The sequence below is a fragment of the Podarcis tiliguerta genome (genome assembly GCF_965153285.1).
Source record: "Podarcis tiliguerta genome assembly, chromosome: 3".
Classification (NCBI taxonomy): Eukaryota; Metazoa; Chordata; class Lepidosauria; order Squamata; family Lacertidae; genus Podarcis; species Podarcis tiliguerta.
The window spans coordinates 16704778-16719615 of record NC_139536.1 but is presented as its reverse complement, the minus strand read 5'-3'; positions in this window follow the sequence as shown (position 1 = coordinate 16719615).

Here is a 14838-nt window from a genome sequence, read left to right as displayed (position 1 = left end):
AACTATTTTATACCTTTTATACAAGACTGGTCGTGTCTATTCCTTTTAGGAGGGAATAAAGGGGAATTACCAGGAAACTTATTTTAGAGGATTAAGCAAGCCTGGCAAACCTATCCACTGTGTAAGTTTAAAAGGGGAATGTTACTCTGCTAAATTATAGAACTTAACGCAAGTTGGAAAGGATATAATTAAACAATATATCCTCTCTTGCCTCCCCGAACATTCCCACATGTTTGAGAGACTCCATGGCTGAATACTATAGTTCCCAGGAGCCAATACAGTAAGGTGCATGCATACACCACCACCATCATGTGTCTACCATTATGATCCAAAAGAGGGCTTTTGGGAAAAGCAAGCTTTCCCCCCCCAAACATTCTCGAATAAAAATAGTAATTACTAAGCTGGTACAGTGGTGCCCCGCAAGACGAATGCCTCGCAAGACGGAAAACCCGCTAGACGAAAGGGTTTTCTGTTTTGGAGGTGCTTCGCAGGACGAATTTGCTATGGGCTTGCTCCGCAAGACGAAAATGCCTTGCGATTCCTGGGGTTTTTTTCCCCCTCCCAGCCTTTTTCCCAAGCCCCTAAGCCGCTTAACAGCTGTTCGCTAAGCCGCTTATCAGCTGTTCACTAAGCCGCTTATCAGCTGATCTAAGCCGCTAATAGCCTTTTAGCAGCTAATCCGCTAATCCCTTAAGCCTTTAATAGCCGCTAATAGCCGCTAAACCGCTAATAGCGCTAATAGCGCTAATCCGCTAATGGGCTTGCTTCGCAAGACGAAAAAAACCGCAAGACGAAGAGACTCGCAGAACGGATTCTTTTCGTCTTGCGAGGCACCACTGTATTTTGCACATCACTGCCACCAACACTACAATAATGACACATATTGATGGCATACATACATTCATCTCCTCTTTCTGGGGTGGACGTTTCTGCCTGGTGGGCTGCCCCTCCCATGAATTACCCACATCATGTGGATTAATATGCCTTATAGAAAAAGGAGAAGCAATACAGTTTGCATGGCACCAGATGTATTCTGTGAAAAAGGAACATCCTTAGTGATAGCCCTGTCCATGTGATCTCAGGGTCATAGGTTCAAGCCCCCCATTGGGCAAAAGATTCCTGCATTGCAGGGGGTTGGACTAGATGACCCTCATGAGCCCTTCCAGCTCTACGACGATTCTATGATCCTCAGGAGTCCAACACCTTCTTTGTTCAACCATTTTGGCTGTTCCTGGCATAAGGAAATGCTGAAACGACTTCAAACAATAAATTCCCCCCAAGTCTTTACAGTCCCTCATGCAAGCTGCTTCAGATTCCTGACTGTCGTTTTCAGAGTGTTTGAGCTCGGCTGGGAGCCTTCCTTTAAAAAGCAGTTTCTCCATCGCCTCTGGGCCTTGCTGAAAGCCTTTCCCCTCGTTGCCAGTAGCCCCGTGGCCCTTCAGAACTGCTGTCTCCACTCGCAACTCAAATCAGCCCCAGAATCAGATTTCCAACTGCTCTGGTGATTTTGATCTCAGCAGCCCTCCTCTTTCTTGCCACTCCAGCTCAGCTGGCTAATAAGATTTGCAGAAAGCACAGGGCTGATCACAATTAACATGCATGGAAGGAAAGCTGCATTGTACTGAGCCAGACCACTGCTCTATCTAGTTCAGTGTTGTCTCCACTGAATGGCAGCACCTCTCCAGGATTTCAGGCATGGATCTATCCCAGCCCTACCTGGGAGCTGAACCGGGGACTTTCTTTTCTTTAAAACATAATTTTTATTGAATTTTCCATGTTTCATTTTAATTCAATACACATGTTCACAACTTATATTATTTTCTCAGAATGAGCTTTGACTTCCCTCTATCTCTCTTTCTGACATCCCTATAACATTTAACATATCTATCGCATTTCCATAGTCACTTCTTTATCATATAATAACCTTAAGAAATCACATTCTTATTTATAAATCAGCATCTTAATTTCACATTACTAAACATTTCACGTTAATGCTACAAACATTTTCAAAGGAGTACAGTTTCCTTTCAAATAATAAATAAATTTGCTCCAGTCCTTTTGATATTTTTCTTTGGGTCGATTCCTGATTCTCCCCGTCAGCTTCACCAACTCCACAAATTCTACCATCTTTATTCTCCAATCTTCCAGTGTGGGGAGTTCTTGCTGCTTCCACTTTTGAGCCAGAAGAATTCTCGCTGCCGTTGTGGCATACATAAATAAATTTACATCTTTTTTATAAATTTCTTCATTAATTAGCCCTAGTAAGAATGCCTCTGGTTTTTTACTAAAGTTATATTATAATATATCTTTTAGTTCATTGTAAATGATGTCCCAGAAAACCTTAGCAAACCAGAGACTTTCTGCATGCAAAGCAGATGTTCTGCCCCTGAGCTATGACCCTTTCCCTTGAAAACGTAAGTCTCAGGTAAGGGGGCTGAGCAGCATCAGGAGCACGTGGTGGGGAGGGAGAATTTACACCTTTCCCCCCTGCAGTGGTCTCAGTTAAAATCACCCCTCTGAAGCTGCTATGTCAATGGAGGCTTCCCTACAGGTGCAAATAGAAGCTTTAGGGTGGGCAATATTTTTAAGGAACATGGTGGGGGAAAGAGTTAAAACAGGGGTGGTCATGGCATGGATGCGCCCCCTAATATTGGGCCAAACCAAGAGGTAGGTGAGTGGCACAACAGTGCTACAGTCTTCCATATGGAGGACCATTATCCACCAATACATACCCTATTTCTTTCTCTCTCAGCTACAACTAACACCTTAGATTATAGTGATGGTTCATATACATATATATATATAATTTATAAAGAAATAAAGAAGTAACAAAGATAAGAAACAAAGAAATCAATTTTTTTAAAAAGAGAACGTTATTTACATAGTAAAAGTACTCATCAGCACAATCCCATCCTTCTCATTATACTGTTTGATATAACATTCCTTTTTACAGAGGTTTACATTGCATAATATCATTTCTTTCTGCTTTGTATACATTCCTTTGATCTTTTTCTTTACAAATATCACGCAGTTGTTTGTACAATAAAGTTTTACATGGTTCTTAAATATTATCCATTCTCTAGTTGTTTTTTGTTTCGATATTCCTCTAACTGATACCGTCAGTTTTGCTGATTGTAGATATTCTAACATGAGTGTTGTTGTTGTTTAGTCGTGTCCGACTCTTCGTGACCCCATGGACCAGAGCACGCCAGGCACTCCTGTCTTCCACTGCCTCCCGCAGTTTGGTCAGACTCATGTTTGTAGCTTCGAGAACACTGTCCAGCCATCTCGTCCTCTGTCGTCCCCTTCTCCTTGTGCCCTCCATCTTTCCCTGTCCCTCACACTGCAATAATACCGGGTGTATCATGGTGTATCATGGTGGCTCATCTTCCACTGCTGAAAGCTTATAATTTTTTCGAGCAGACAACATTTGAAAGCACCCATTTGTAAGTGAGCGCCATGTCACCAAATATCATCACCCTCATGGGAGCAGTGATGGGTTGTGCCAAGTGTCAAGGAGGCGAGTTAATAATTACCAAGTCAAGTATTAATGATCACATAAATCTTAAAAGTTTTGCTCTTCTGTACATAATTAAACTTGCCCATATAAAATCCATCTCTCTTTCATTCAGAGAGGGGAGTCCCGCTACCTTTCCCCTTCTCAGCAAGTTGATAATTTGCCAGTTTTTCCTCCACTTCAGTTATTTCCCAAATGGTACCTTCAACTATTGCAAGTTTGCTCTGGCCCCTATAAGGTGACGCAGTGAGAGTCTTCATCTTCCAATTTTCTCTCTCTGCAAGGACGCACAACAAGATAACAGGCTGCAAACTCTTGCCCACCCCTAACCAAGCTAATTTTGGAATTTAAGGAAGAGAACAAAATAAATGTCTAGCAGTGACTACCTGCTGAGCCTCCCTTTTATGTAACAGGAAGCAGCAGGATAGGTTAAAGTGAAGTTCTGTGTCCAAGGAAGTGAAACAAAAGCCCATGAGCCCTTAATCACCCAGAATTACTTTTTGCAAATGGAGAAACACTGATGGGGGAATCTCTCTCTCTCTCTCTCTGTGTGTGTGTGTGTGTGTGTGTGTGTAATAATAATTGATCAACCCAATGAAGGACCTGTATAGGCATATTGGATATGATGGACTGCCAAGGAAATTCTCAAAAACTCACAAAGTTTCTTTTGACTAACTGAAATTGGCCCTTTGATTTGGCTTATTTGTTCGGTCTTCTATTGGTTTATACGTTGAAGACTGAGGTATTAGGATGGAATTTGGTATTCACGTTCATGACACAGCTCCACACTTTGAATTAGCTGGACACCACCACTCCAACCATGAAGGGTGGGGAGAAAAACACAAACTATAACATAATGTAGTACAAAATATTTTGTCATGATGCACAGTTGATGTATCAGTGGTGCAGCGGTAAACATTTAAAGGCAGGAGCTCAGCATGACAAAGAAATTATGCCACTTCAGCTACCAGCATGAAGCAGGAACGCCATCAAAGAGAAGGATACATGGACACAGCCTCTGCTTTATTATTCTCTTCATTCTGTGACTTCATCTATGTTTACCTACCACAAACTTTAAAGCTTGAGGTTCAAACAAAACTTCAACCCACCTGCCCCTTGGAGTTAAGGAATGTTGTGAAACACACTGCTAATATATCATTCGAGAACCAGAATAGCACAATGGACATTAGTGAGCAGATTGACAACTTCATTCTTTCTGCGAAGTTCAAGCAGCAGCTAGGTTAGGCAAATAAAGAGACTGCATGACTCAGTTCCTCCTCTGGGTGAATTAACACTGTTTTAGCTGTGGATAATATTCAAAAAGAATACATGCAGCTGAGCACATATGGAGCTGAGTCATAGGGAATTTGCACTGAAACTCAGCATGCATGTTTATGACTGTCAGGTGGTGTCAATATTTGAACTGATGGTCTTTGGATCTGCGTGCAGCTGCCTCATGTGGTGAGCCAGTGAACTGCATGTTGCAGCATTTATCTAGGACATGGGTAGGCAAACTAAGGCCCATGGGGGCGGATGCGGCCCAATCACCTTCTAAATCCGGCCCGTGGATTTACATGAGTAGAATGTGTCCTTTTATTTAAAATGCATCTCTGGGTTATTTGTGGGGCCTGCCTGGTGTTTTTACATGAGTAGAATGTGTGCTTTTATTTAAAATGCATCTCTGGGTTATTTGTGGGGCATAGGAATTCATTCATTCTTTTTTTCAAAATATAGTCCTGCCCCCCACAAAGTCTGAGGGACAGTGGACCGGCCCTCTGCTGAAAAAGTTTGCTGACCCCTGATCTAGGATTCTAGGAGGTGAGAAGTACCATCAGAGCCCAGACTGCTTCCACCCACCCAACCTGGCAATTGGACCCTCCTGGGCCGGAAGGCATATAAGAGGTCCTTGCCTGAACAACATGGCCTTCTGAGCTTCTCTATGTTCCTGTTTCATTTGCTTGTTCTTCATTCCTAACTTGACTTGTCCTTCACTCCTGGCTTGATCTTCAGTTTGCCCCTCAGCTAGGATTCCTAAGTGCAATTCCTGGCCCCTAGCTTCCAGCCCATCTCAACCCTACAGCCCAATCCCAACAATAGGATTCTCCATTTTCAAGGGACCACATATTGAGCTGTAATGTGACACCTGCTTTGAAGATGGGGATTGGAGGGGGGACGGAGATTTAATTCCATTAGCATTTAAATGTGAACCTACCTGAGCAACACTTTCTGAAACAACCATCCTTCAAAAACATGCACTTCTCTGAATCCTGAAATGCAGTTCTGCAGCCAAGTGACGTGTACAAGATGCATATGCTAAGGTACATTATGCCTAAAGATTCGCTAGAAAATAGCATACAAAGATTTGGGGAAATGGCTTTGCAAAACTGTGTGTGTTAGGGGGAGGAGTGTACAAAAATGAGTATATTAGGAGAAACACACACAAATTCTGATGAAGTTTCAGGAGACATGCACGCATATACATGGAAATGGAAGACCACCTGAATGAATAACAGCATAGAGGAAAATGTGGTTTGAGGATCAGAGGCATGTTTAGCAGCAAGAGGCTCTCATGTTTTGTTTTTCCTTTCCTTTCCTTACTTTTTTGACAGCATCAGCCATACATCAGGTGTTAATGTGTCATCAGCCGTCCACCCCATCCTAGGTAATAGAATTTGTCCCAGTTACTCCTTGCTGTGAAAGGAATGATTCTTCTGTACCTGGTAAGTGACTTGGTTTTAAGCACAGCAATTTGCGATTAAGCTAGAGCTTTTCCTGTGAAAAAGACATATATTTGGAATCAAGAAAAGTACCCTCTGCAGAGTCTAAATTCCATCCATGCAAGTCGTCAAATCCAAGAGCCACACTTAACAAGTAACCTTTCTTTGACTCATGCTAAGTTTACCTCCGCAGCCGTGGCAACCTCATCTATCAATGGAGGGCCGTGTTGTTCGTGTCAGAATTCATGCAGAGAGAATCACGCAGGTAGAAGTCTAAAATATATATATATTAAAAATCTGCTCATAAAGAAGTCTTAAATACTTTTCGTATCACTTACCAAAGCCATTGATCTCCTTCCCTTATGCATTCAGTGCCGTGTTGACAGAGCTCTCTTGCTTAAATTCTATCCTGACAAGGTCACATTGGGAGATGTTTACCAGAAAGGGGAATTTATTTCATCATGATAGCAAAAGGCCATCAGTTTCCCAACCAAATTCCTTAGCAAAGGGGTGTGTGACAGTTTCTTCCCCATCCAAGAGTGTTACATGAAATGTGCTCTGATTTTCCTGTGTCTTTGCTCAATGCTACAGTTAATAAGACCCTATGCATTTTAATGCAGGAAAAGCACTGCACTGGCCTCAGATGCAGCTGTTCTGATGATTCTGAAAGGTCTCCCCACATTTAATACCATCAGTCCCTCATCAACACCACACCATACGGTAGCAGGAGTGTTCATGGTCAGGGTTGTTGTTCTCTGTCTGCCCTAGACATTTATTAGATATGTCAGAAACATTTATCTCTGAAGCTATGTTGGGGTTTTTTGCCCCCTACTGCTTTTTGTTTTTTAAAATACTTAAGAACAATAAATAAATAAATAATCCAGGTAATGTGATGTCTCTGGAGCCACTGGCGGAGGAAGAGGGGGTGGGGGGAGCGCACCGCCCCTGCCCCCATGATCCCGGTGGGGTGCCATCGCAACTGCCCCCCCTGCGGGTGGCACGCCACGCCCCCGGGACACGCGCCAGCCACGCCCCTTCCTGCTCTCCGCCCCCGGTGCTGGAGCATGAAGCTCTGCCACTGTCTGCAGTAGGGCTGAGACATATTGTACAAACATGTTCAGCAACTCTGAAAAGCGTCCCCTTTTGATATTGGGAGGGCAGTGTTGCAGTGTAGAGTGAGGGCGCTTGGTGATTCAATCAGCTAGACTCGTCCACAGCAACCATTCCAGGAAGCACTGCCTTCATTCTTAAGTGGCTCCTTTGCCCTCCATGACATCCTTACTTAGCCAAGTCTGCTTTGTTACATTATACCATGATGTCATCACTAGGCCAGCTTTCCTCAACTTCACTACCCTCCAGATGTTTTGAACTACAAGAAGAAGAAGAGGAGGAGGAGGAGTTTGGATTTGATATCCCACTTTATCACTACCCTAAGGAGTTTCAAAGCAGCTAACAATCTCCTTTCCCTTCCTCCTCAACAACAAACACTCTGTGAGGTGAGTGGGGCTGAGAGACTACAGAGAAGTGTGACTGGCCCAAGGTCACCCAGCAGCTGCATGTGAAGGAGCGGGGATGCGAACCCGGTTCACCAGATTACGAGTCCACCGCTCTTAACCACTACACTACACTCGTGTCAGCCCCAGCTAATTTGGGTGGATGATTGGAGCTGTAGTCTAAAACATCTGGAAGGGGCCAGTTTAGCAAAGGCTGCACTATGTGATCTCTAACTGGTCACCAGTCCTGCTTGCAGATTTCTTTTTTCTTAGAAAAATTCTGAGATTTTCATTCTTCTCCTCTAGAGAAAGCAGCACACTTTGCAGAATTGTGTTCCAATATTTCCCACAGCTCCCTGTCCACCACTGAAGATGCAGAACATGTCTTGGCCTCCCCAATATTCAAAATATTTTTCTGATTTTGCAGGGAGCTGCTGGATTGGAATGGTATGCATTTTGAGAAAGGCATGGAACAGAAATTCATGTGATCTGCATTTTTAAGAAAATGGACCAGATTCACACCTCCTGGACTAAGGCATGGCTTGAAACACAATCATCATTCATATTTAGCACTTTTCTGCCTTTTCTGCTTTTTCTTTGGCCTTTCTCAGCCAAAGAAATCTACCAAATTGCTTAAAGATTGCATATTGTATACAAATTGCATACGTTGCAATAAAATAATATTTAAACAATGTATTTAAATACAAAATTATATAGATAGATAGATAGATAGATAGATAGATGATAGATAGATAGATATAGATATAGATATAGATATAGATATAGATGATATAGCTATAGCTATATCATCAATATTGATATATAGACAGTACTTTTTTCTGGGGGGATGCAGGGGTACACATACCCCTAAACATTTTGTGACTCTTTGTACTTTTGTCCATTTACTGTATTTATGTTTCCCAATTTGAACTATAAAATTTTGATATTTTTTTTAGTCAAAATGAGAGTACCCCTAAACATTTTATTTAGAAAAAAAGCACTGGATATAGATGATATAAATATAGATACGAGAGGGAGAAATGGGCTAGAACAACCTTGCAAATGTACATGTGCAAAATTAATATGAACAGGAAATAAACCACTGTTCCATCCATCCCTATTTTTAGGTGATATAGCTATAACTGTGGCCAACTGCTGATTTTTGTGATTTGGCAACCATGTATTAATTTGTCACTAATTTTCCCCTGTCTCCCTCTGCAGTAGCTAGATGATGTTTGCATGGACTTATGGGAAAGCTGGCTACTGAGAAACAATCAAACATAAAAGTTGCAAATTGCCACTGGTTGAAATGGAACCAAATTTATTTAACCTCGCAGAGAAATGTGCCCACTACTTCCCCTTCCCCCAGTCTTCTCCATTCATCTTAAGCTTCAGTGTTATTTATAACAGCACCAGAGGCAAGACGTGTCATTTTGCAAAAAAAAATTGTCTCCCTTTCATGCTTCCTACCTAGAAAAGGCTGGTGCCCGCATACCAACAGTATAAATATTAATACAATATGTGTGACACACTCTTTCTCTGGTTGCCGTTTCAGATACTCCCATTTTGTCATAAGTTGTAAAAAAGTGTGGTGTTAATTTTTAAAAAGCCTGAGGCAAATTCTGAGAAATTCTAGGGAAACATTGCCCTGGGTGGTGTTCATTATTCTTTGCTTGCAGTTAGTGCTTAGTTTGAGACAGAACTAGATGAAACTGATAAATAAAGAGAGAGGGTGTGTGAACATAGGAAATCGCCCTTTTCTCACCACTGTGCAACCACAGCCAGTCTTTACATATCTGACACTGTAAATGTAAAGAGAGGGCTTTTAGCGAAGAGTGCACATGCTTCAGCCTTGAGCATGTCTTATTTCTGCCCTGCCATTCAGCAGAAATGTGGCTGCAACTCTCCAGCTTGGATTAGAATCATGGAATCATAGAGTTGGAAGAGACCACAAGGGCCATCGAGTCCAACCCCCTGCCAAGCAGGAAACACCATCAGAGCACTCCTGACATATGGTTGTCAAGCCTCTGCTTAAAGACCTCCAAAGAAGGAGACTCCACCACACTCCTTGGCAGCAAATTCCACTGTCAAACAGCTCTTACTGTCAGGAAGTTCTTCCTAATGTTTAGGTGCAATCTTCTTTCTTGTAGTTTGGATCCATTGCTCCGTGTCCGCTTCTCTGGAGCAGCAGAAAACAATCTTTCTCCCTCCAGAAAACAACCTTTCTCCCTCCAATCCAGAGTCCATCCAATCCAGAGAATTTCCAGCTTCTTTTTCCCCAGCCATCCCAATCTCCAAAATTTTCTCCCTGCCAAATGCCTTCTCTTCCCTTCATTTCACTTGCCTGGCCAGCATCAGCAAGCAGAGTGGCGGCAAGAAGGTCTGTCACTCCTCTGACCTCTCCCATCACCTGCTGTTGTACCTGCTGCAAGTAAAACGAAGGCGAAAGAGGATGTCTAGGTCAGCAGGGTCTGGCAGCAAGAATGTGTTGGTTGATAGGGCAGGGATAATTTTCTGCACTTTTGACTGGCTCCAAAAATGAACTGAATTCTTTCCATTTTGATAAAACTCATCTCCATGTCCATTTTGTCGTGCCCCACCCAATCCAGACACCAGACACTACCCTCAAATTCAGAGGAGCAGTCTCACACACTTCCCCAGTCTTCCCAGCCCTACAGGAGCCAAAGGCTTTAACAAGTTAAGGGCCCTTTAAGAGGCAGTCAGCATCTGTGCATAAGCTGGACTTATCATGCTGCATGAACAGACAACACAAAACATGGCTTCAGTTGGAGTTGGGTGCTTGCAGCAACAGTCCTTTTTACTGCTAGCTCAGCAAGATCCTGGGAGCTCTCCAGGGTCCTGAACGTGCTCTGGACTCCCAGCCTGGTCTATTGATGGGACACTGCTGGGCTTTCCCTGTGAGCCACAAGCTTTAGTAAGTAGTAAAGGGCACATTCAAGGAGAGCAGAGAAGAGATGGTTCATATCTACAGACAGCCCTGTATTTGCCTTGATTTCACTATGTTGGCATTTGTAATTATTAGTATTTTCCATTGTCACTCCATCTTATGACTGCATTATTTTTCTATTTCCGATATCTATGGCCCAGCCTACAAACCAGTTTAGCCAAACCATGTTTACTTAAGACACTGAAGAGAGTTGGGATGAAATCAGCTTGAGGCCAAGCATTGCAAATTATCTGGCCAAGGAATTGCAAGCATTGAACCAAATATATATGTAAGCTCAGGATAATATGTGTCGCCAGAAGTTTAATTCTAATTTAAGCTGCCCACTCCGGGACATTTCTGTGCCAGATTTGGTGCATTTTGAGCCAGCTTCTTTTTAAAAAAAAAATGAGCGAAGATGCAATAGAGAAATTGCCCCTTTCAAGTGAGATTTACATATTCATAGCTGTCATTTGAAAGAGTGACTCTTGAAAGGAGAGAGCAAATCTCACCTTTTCCCTGAAGGAGAGTAAAGCATGGACCTAAGAAAAGAACTGAAGCACAGTTCAAAAGCATCTTAGAGCCAGTGTGGTGTAGTGGTTAGAGTACCAGAGGTACCCAATTCATGAAAGAAGAAGAAGAGGAGGAGGAGGAGGAGGAGTTTGGATTTGATATCCCACTTTATCACTACCCTAAGGAGTCTCAAAGTGGCTAACAGTCTCCTTTCCCTTCCTCCCCCACAACAAACACTCTGTGAGGTGAGTGGGGCTGAGAGACTTCAGAGAAGTGTGACTAGCCCAAGGTCACCCAGCAGCTGCATGTGGAGGAACCGAGACGCGAACCCAGTTCACCAGATTATGAGTCCACCACTCTTAACCACTACACCACACTGGCTCTCACTACACCACACCAGAAATATGGGTTGTATCCAACCATAGTCCTACGCTTACCAAACTTTCTGATATTAAAAGCTTCCACAGTGGAACAGACTCCTTCAGAAGGTTGTGGACTTTACTTCATTTGAGGTTTTTAAATCAGCAGTTAGATGGCCATCTGTCATGGAGGCTTTATTTGAGATTTCTGCATTGCAGGGACTAGATAACCCTTAGGGTCCTTTCAAACTCTACCATTCTGATTTACACCCACTGAAATGAATGAAATTAAGATAGTCATGCTCAAGAGAGTCATGCTCATTAACTTCAATGGGTCTACTCAAAGTAGGACTAGCACTGGATAAAACCATTTTGAGGGTGTTTTCTATTACTGCTTTCTACACAATCAAGTGGCATAAGTAATACATAAGTAATAAGTAATAAGAAATAAAGAAAATATTAAGAATATCATATAGTAAAAGGCCAGAGGCATTCCTTTTAGGAATTTTAAATGGTGATATTTCTAAAGACAAAACAATTTTTTTCTTATACGCAACATCTGCAGCGAGAATCCTGGTGGCTAAGTATTGGAAAGGGAATGAGTTGCCCACTAGGGGAGAGTGGTTATGTAAGCTTTCAGAATACTTAGAATTAGCCAAATTGACAGACATAATAAGACAAAAACCAAAAAGTGAAGTAAAAAAAGAATGGGAGTGCCTAAATGAATACCTAAAAAGCCAAGGTTCGAGGAGAAGAAATCTGGCTGAGTCTCGAATAACCTTGTGAAGTGGAAGGATAAGAAAGAGGGATTTATATCTAGATGTTAGGATAGAGATGATAAGGAAAACAGGAAGACACAATGAGAGATAAAGGAGGTGCTGTGGGATTGGTGGAAGTCAATGTCTTGTTGTTGTTTTAGTGTTTATAGTATTAACTTGTAAGATATGGATTTGTTGTTGTTGTTTTTTAGTTGTTGCTTTCTATAGTTTTTGAATGTTGGTTTCTGTGTGTTGTGTATTGTTATTTTTTGATATTTTTCGTGTTGTTGTTCTTGTGTGGAAAATACTAATAAAATTTATTTTTAGGGGGGGAAAGTAATAAGCCCTGTGTTCCCTATGGATTCTTAACTAATGTCCACCCTTATGCTTTTCAGCACAGGACAAAGATCTTTTCTTCTCCTCCCCCACCCCAGGTCTTGCTTTGCCTTGCGCTGGACTGGACATAGCTCAGTGCTACTTCTTCTGTATGTCACAAACCACACCAGAGCAGAATGCACAGCTCTGGGTTGCTATGCAGTTTCCAGACAGCATTTGCTTTATTAAAAGTGACTCCGAAATAAATGCCCCCATTAACAAACAAAAATCTGCTCTTTAAATAACTTATCAAGCCCTGCACAGTAGCCTGGAGCCAGATTCTGAATGAGTAGGGGGCAGCTTTTCATGTGCATATTATAAAATGTCAGGGCTGCCCAATTTCATCATGTTGCCCAGAGCAGACTTGACTGATTCTCCAGCATCATGACAAAAGTATTTAAAGACATAATCGTGCACACACAGCATAAATCAAAATTGTGATTTCTTAAGATTTCAGAGAATTGCTTAGCCTTGGACTTCGGGTGCCTCTGTCTGTGCACTGAGCACTGCCTACCCTGTGCAATTCTACAAGAAAAGAGAACAGCATTGCTAGCAATGCAGCATGACCAAGCAATGAAATCAGACATCCATCTGAGCTGCAAAACACTGATCCTTCCCTTTCCTCCATCCCCTCACCTTGTCAAGAAAAGGGGCTGACATCTACACAGGTAATCCTAAATTAAGCCACTTGAGTCAAGGTTAAGGCTCAATTGATAGAAAAATTGCCCCAAAAACTGAGGTTTGGGTGTATAAGAAAAGGAGAAAAAACAACAATAAATTAAGGAGAACTGGTGCATTGATTTCCTTGCCTACCTTTGTTACAAAACCTATTATTCCTTCCCAGCCATGGCAGAGCAATAACAAGACTCGTTTGTGGTCAAGGTCACAGATGTTGCTCATTCCTCATAAAAATAAAAGAAGACCGCCGTCACTTTGAGTATTATAAACTTCAGGAAGAGACTTTTTTGGAAAATTAAAAAAGGCTCTTGGGACGTGTCTTTATTCGCCTTTCTGCTTTAGACCCCACCATACCACAACCCACCCCATTCAGCAGAATCACTTGACCTTTGGGAGAGGATTTGGGGATCAGGGAGCTGCCGGGGGGAGGAAGGAGTGGGTGCTTCGAGACCCTTCTAGTTTAAACAGCATGAGGGGAGGGCCGCATACAACCAACCAACCAACCAACAATTCATGACCACATTGCACCCAAGTCTTTTTTTTTTAAAAAAAGCATGGATAAAAGTAACAGCTGAGATCCACACAGGCGATCTCTAGAAAGGTTTGAAATAAGAAATAATATGCAGTTTGTTAGAGAAGGTGCAATTTACCCTGAGTTAGGAAAATGGTGTTTTGGAATTGCTAACATCACAGCTCCATCTGGTACGCAGGCTGAGACCCTATCTGCCTGCAGACTGTCTCGCCAGAGTGGTGCATGCTCTAGTTATCTCCCACTTGGACTACTGCAATGCGCTCTACGTGGGGCTACCTTTGAAGGTGACCCGGAAACTACAACTAATCCAGAATGCGGCAGCTAGACTGGTGACTGGGAGCGGCCGCCGAGACCATATAACACCGGTCTTGAAAGACCTACATTGGCTCCCAGTACGTTTCCGAGCACAATTCAAAGTGTTGGTGCTGACCTTTAAAGCCCTAAACGGCCTCGGTCCAGTATATCTGAAGGAGCGTCTCCACCCCCATCGTTCTGCCCGGACACTGAGGTCCAGCTCCGAGGGCCTTCTGGCGGTTCCCTCACTGCGAGAGGCCAAGTTACAGGGAACCAGGCAGAGGGCCTTCTCGGTAGTGGCGCCCGCCCTGTGAAACGCCCTCCCATCAGATGTCAAAGCGATAAACAACTACCTGACATTCAGAAGACATCTGAAGGCAGCCCTGTTCAGGGAAGTTTTTAATATGTGACATTTTAGTGTATTTTTCATCTTTGTTGGAAGCCGCCCAGAGTGGCTGGGGAAACCCAGCAAATACAAATAATAAATTATTATCATTATTATTACTAATGTTTGCAACAGAAATGCCTGGTGGGGCAAGCACAGACTAGAGTTCAATGAGTCGGTGTGGAACAAGTGAGAAACAATTTAGTATAATCTCAGGTGCAAAAGATCACAAAGTCTACAAGCAGGACAGGTATGAATCCCTTAAAAAACAAA